Source organism: Puma concolor, chromosome B3 (genome assembly GCF_028749965.1).
Source record: "Puma concolor isolate L17-30 chromosome B3, mPumCon1.1.hap2, whole genome shotgun sequence".
Taxonomy (NCBI): Eukaryota; Metazoa; Chordata; class Mammalia; order Carnivora; family Felidae; genus Puma; species Puma concolor.
The window spans coordinates 76,183,072-76,189,071 of NC_141672.1; the positions used below are offsets into that span (position 1 = coordinate 76,183,072).

General features: G+C 42.3%; 1 long non-coding RNA gene across 1 annotated transcript; it reads left to right on the plus strand.

Annotated features, from left to right (window-relative positions):
• The first annotated feature begins 888 nt into the window (after positions 1–888).
• LOC147580100 (uncharacterized) lies at positions 889–5,736 on the plus strand. The gene is made up of 3 exons (XR_015252512.1): positions 889–1,592; positions 1,688–1,895; positions 5,576–5,736. It is a non-coding gene; the product is annotated as an uncharacterized LOC147580100 (long non-coding RNA).
• The last annotated feature ends 264 nt before the right edge of the window (positions 5,737–6,000 follow it).

The following is a 6,000-nucleotide window of genomic DNA, read 5'->3' on the forward strand; positions in this document are numbered from 1 at the left end:
TTCAGATTCTGTGTCTCCCTCTCTCTGACCCTCCCCCATTCATGCTTTGTCTCTCTCTCTCTCAAAAATAAATAAACGTTAAAAAAAAATTTTTTTTTTTTAAAAAAGTTTTTTTCAACGTTTTATTTTTTATTTTTGGGACAGAGAGAGAGACAGAGCATGAACGGGGGAGGGGCAGAGAGAGAAAGGGAGACACAGAGTCGGAAACAGGCTCCAGGCTCTGAGCCATCAGCCCAGAGCCTGACGCGGGGCTCAAACTCACGGACCGCGAGATCGTGACCTGGCTGAAGTCGGACGCTTAACCAACTGCGCCACCCAGGCGCCCCTAAAAAAATTTTTTTTAAAAAGGGTTGGGACAAAAGCCAAGATGCATGGAGGTGTGGAGTGAAAGACAGGAGACAAAGTGAAAGCAGTTATGATTGAGGCTACAGTAAAGGAACAGAGAGCCAAGAAGTGGATTGGTGGCAGGAGAGACGTGTATGGGCTTGGGGGGGGAGTGTTAAATTATTTTTTAAGATGAGAAAGCTTAAATATTTTAATTGATGAAAAGGAATCGGTGGCAAAAAAAAAAAAAAAAATAAGATTATGGAGTTTGGGTAATCAGTGGGCTGAGGTGCCAGAGAAGTGAGACAGAATGATATGGGAGAAGAGTTTGGGCACAGGATACTGTCTGTTTAAAAGTAAGAGGGCTACCTTTTACATCATTACAGGAAGTAAGGTAAATTATATGTATAAAAGCAAAGTTTTAGTTGGGATGCAGAAAGTTGAAGATGATATCAATGATATCATTTAATGATATTAATTATCTTTATGGTCACCTACCATGGATAATCAAAAGGTGGTGGATATGCTGTTTTGGCAGAGTAGAGCTTCAAGGGAGATATTGTAGAGTATGGAATGATAACAGATTATAGAAACAAAATATTTTCATGCACTGTTTCATGTACAATTGATGTTAAAAGCTGTGACTATATGGAGACAATCTTCAGTATAGCTATGTGATTTTTACCAGCTATGCTCATCAGTTAAGCAATATGACTAAGAGGGAAGATTGGTCCAGAAGTGGAATTTACCAGATGTGTTGTGATGGTTAATTTTGTGTCAACTTAACTGGCCTGAGGGATGCCCAGATAGCTGGTAAAACATTCTTTCTGCATGTCTGTGAGAATTTCCAGGAGAGATTAGTGGATTGGAGGCAGGAGAGGCACGTATGGGTTTGGAGAGTGTTAAATTATTTTTTTAAGATGAGAAAGCTTAAATATTTGAAATGATGAAAAGGAATCAGAAACAAATAAGATTATAGAGTGAGATTATTTGAGTAGAATGACCAAAGAGATCTCCTCTCACTAGTGTGGGCAGGTATTGTCTAGTCCACTGCGGGTCTGAATGGAACAGAAAGATGGAGAAAGAACAAATTGTCTCCCTCTTACCCTTTTCTCTCTTCATGAGCTGGAACATCCATCTTTTTCTGCTGTCAGACCATGGAGATCCTGGTTCTCGGGCCTTTGGACATGGAGGGAATTATACCACTGGCTTTCTTGGTCTTCCAGCTTGAGATGGCAGACTTTGGGACTTCTTGGCCTCTCGAATGGGTGAGCCAATTCCTATAATGAGTCTATCTATCTATCTATCTATTTCCTATTAATTTCATTTCTCTGAAGAACCATGACTAATACAAGTGTCGTAGAATAACAGGTGGACAGAGTGAGATGAGAATACCAGCATGAAGCAGTTGAAGAAATATGTCCTGGAGAATGTTGGATGAGAAGGAAGAGAAAATAGCAGATGAGACAGAAGACTATGAAGGAACTGGAGGAACAGATGTTATTAAAGAACAGATTTGGTGAGAGTAATTACATGAGGACAATCAAAACAGATAATTGTCATCTGAGAAGGTAGGGCTTCAGAGATGGAAAAGTTCTGGTTAATGACTAGTGGCATGGCTAGCTTATTTGACATCTGGATCAAATAAAGTTTAAGACTCTTTTTCACTATACACAAAAATGTTTCATAATTATCATGGTATATTTAGGAAAAGACATTTTCTTGGTGCATTCTTTAGTTTTTAATGTAAATAATTAACAACTTAATAAAGAAGATATTTCAGTGTTTAGAATATTATTCAAATTCAATAAATCATTTATTTATGACTTAAATGGCACTTAAAAATATTACCCCTTCTGGGGCACCTCAGTGGCTCAGTCGGTTAAGCATCCAACTCTTGATTTTGGTTCAGGTCATGATCTCATGGTTCCTGGGATCGAACCACGCCTTGGGCTCTGTACTGGCAGCGCAGAACCTGCTTGGGGTTCTCTTTTCCCTCTCTCTCTGTCCCATCCCTGCTTGTGCTCTCTCGCTCTGTCTCTCAAAAATAAACATTAAAAAAAATATATTATCCCTTATAGTGTTCACTCTCTGTTTTATATTTTAAACACAAATAGAAACTATCAATGGTCTCATAAAATAACAAAATAGAATAACTCAATATTATGTTTCTCTCCACAACCATTGTACTATTATTGTTTGTTTCAAATCTATGTTTGAATGCAGAAATATATGACGCGATAGGTTTAGAAATATGACCTGCATGAAAAGCAAGCTCAGACAATTACACAATGTTACAAACTTGTTCCAAAAATTAAAGGCATGCACTTTCACTATTGGGAACATGGAAGAGTTATACTTTCCTCTAAGTACTATACAATTAAAATCCATGGACATTATGTATAAAACAAAACAAAACCAAAAGGTGGAGAGAAGTCAGAACAGCTAGGGACTTTGAGAACTGAGAAAGAACAACACGGTGAGTTTACCGGGTTTTCTTTTTGTCTCCTTCCGGATTTGGAGTTGAGGAAGCTGACAACAAGGAAACACAGTCTCTCTGCTCGGGCTCACTTGCTCTCCTATCTTGAGATTGTGCTTCTCACTTTAAAAAGCTTCCCAGGGGCGCCTGGGTGGCGCAGTCGGTTAAGCGTCCGACTTCAGCCAGGTCACGATCTCGCGGTCCGTGAGTTCGAGCCCCGCGTCGGGCTCTGGGCTGATGGCTCGGAGCCTGGAGCCTGTTTCCGATTCTGTGTCTCCCTCTCTCTCTGCCCCTCCCCCGTTCATGCTCCGTCTCTCTCTGTCCCAAAAATAAATAAACGTTGAAAAAAAAAAAAAAAAAAAAGCTTCCCAGCTTGGGGCACCTGGGTGGCTCAGTCTGTTGAGTGTCCAACTTCTGGCTCAGGTTATGATCTCACAGTTCATGAGTTCGAGCCCCTTATCAGCTCCCGGCTGTCAGCATGGAGCCTGCTTTAGATCCTCTGTCCTCCTTGCTGTCCCTTCTCTGCTCTCTCTCTCTTTCTAAATAAACGTGAAAAAAAAAGCTTTAAAAAAAAGCTTTCCAGCTTGTGTTACACACACACACACACACACACAGGCCGTTAGATATATGGAATTATGCTAATTATCAAGTCTTGAGCCACAGCCTTCACCTGCACCAATAACTGTATCTGAATCTAGCTGTCAACATTGTTGCGCATTAGAATCTGGGACAACGGGAAGGAAAGAAAGAAAAAGAAAGAAAGAAAGAAAGAAAGAAAGAGAGAGAAAAAGGAAGGAAGGAAGAAAAAAGGAAGAAAGAAAGAAAGGAAGAAACCCAATGTTTCAGTGTTTCAGGCCCAAGGAGGTCTGATTTAATTGCCTGAGATGGACCCAGGTATCAGTGCTCTTTTAAGCCCCAAAGCTGTTCCAATGGGCTCTCAAGTTGAGAATCCGGGTCAAGAGGGACTCAGTCCACTGATCAGCCTGGACTCCACCACTAGACCCAAAATTAGAACCTCACCTAAATCATGTGTACTAAGAAGGGAAGAGGAGCTGTGCCTCAAAACAAATATGAGGTATGGTTACTAAAAAGAGAAGCAGGGATGAATCCTAGCTGGCAAAACAGAAATCTTCTATATGGGCCACACACCTTATCTTCACACTGCCGATCATTCTGTTGCAAACCTTGCCAAATTCTCAACACCCTAAAGGGAACTTCGTGGCTCTTCCAGGTGAAAAGGTCTAAATATTTTAGAGAACACTACTTTGAAAAGACCCTCCAAAAAACCCTGCTGCTCTCTCTACTCAAAGGATCAGAAAACGGTCTTGTTTAGCGAGACAGAGCATGGTTAGGCAACAATCGTTGTATTCCTGACACACATCCCAGAAAAAAACTGCAGCCCCATGCACACTAACACATCGAATGCCAGGTGGGGCGCCTGGACTACTGCCCTGCAAACACAGAGGCACCTTTAGCATCTCTCCTGATGTAGTGTCAGAGGAGGCCAAGTAGAGAATGGGAACTGTAACTCCTGCCTTCTGGTAATGGGTGTTACTATGTTCCCTGAGTGTCAGCGCAACTCTGTGGGGAGCTGGACTTGCACCACCACTGGGAACAACGGAGAGCCTTTCCTCTTCCCCACCGGAGTGGTCCAGTAGCGACCTAGGTCAGGCCTAGTTCACTATTGCCCAGTAGTTACAAGGCCACCCCTGCCTAGCGACCGTGGAGACCACGGGAGCTGCAACTCCCACCTAGCAATAATGAGGTGCACTGCGTCAAGAAGTATCAAGAAGGCTGAATGGCTGCAAGAGAAGAGAAGAGCTGTCAAATCCAGAACAGATTTACAAAAATGGTGAAAGGGGCGCCTGGGTGGCGCAGTCGGTTAAGCGTCCGACTTCAGCCAGGTCACGATCTCGCGGTCCGTGAGTTCGAGCCCCGCGTCGGGCTCTGGGCTGATGGCTCAGAGCCTGGAGCCTGTTTCCGATTCTGTGTCTCCCTCTCTCTCTGCCCCTCCCCCGTTCTTGCTCTGTGTCTCTCTCTGTCCCAAAAAAAATAATAAAATAAAAAAAAAAACGTTGGGACAAAAATGGTGAAAGAGGGAATCTTAAAATATCAGGAGGGAAGAAAGAACACAGTAATCAAAAAGAAGGATAAATACATAAAGCTTTCCTTTTTCTCTTGAGTTTCCTAAATTAAGTTTAATGGGTCAGGGAAAAATTATAACACTGTTTAATGATATTCTAAGCATATATAGGGGAAATATTAAAGAAAATTATATTATGAATATGGGAAGATAAGTGGATGTAAAAAGGAGGCACTGTTTTTATACTTCATTCAAATTGGTGACATGGCATCACTAGTAGACTGTGTTATGTATATGACAGTGTAATACCCAGAACAATCCTTTTAAAAAGCTATACAGGGAGATACATCAAAAACACCATAGATAAATTAAAATTGAATTCTAGAAAAATGCCAATTGACTCACAGAGATTAAAAGGAAAAAACACAGGAAAACAAAAAAACAGTGAGAACAAAAGAACAAATAAATAGACTGGAAGATTAAGCCACAAAACATCAATGACATTAAATGCAAATTGTATAAATACATCAGTTATGATACAGAGATTGTTCTATCCATGAAAAGACAGTTAAAATAGGAAGTGGATTAAAAAACATGACCCAACTGTAACTGTCTACAGGCAACTCATTTTATTTTATTTTATTTTATTTTATTTTATTATTTTTTTTAACTCATTTTAAATTACATAGGCATATTGAAAGTAAAAGGATAGAGGACTAGGAAGATGGCGGCGTAGGAGGACGCTGGGCTCACCGCGCGTCCTGCTGCTCACTTAGATTCCACCTACACCTGCCTAAATAACCCAGAAAACCACCAGAGGATTAGCAGAACGGAGTCGCCGGAGCCAAGCGCAGACCAGAGGCCCACGGAAGAGGGTAGGAAGGGCGGCGAGGCGGTGCGCGCTCCACGGACTGGCGGGAGGGAGCCGGGGCGGAGGGGCGGCTCCCCGACCAAGCAGAGCCCCCGAGTCTGGCTTGCAAAAGCGGAGGGGCCTGACGGAGTGTGTTCTGACAGCAAGCGCGACTTAGCATCTGGGAGGTCATAAGTTAACAGCTCTGCTCGGAAAGCGGGAAGGCTGGAGGACAAAGGGAGGGAGAGTTGCTGAGCCCCAGGA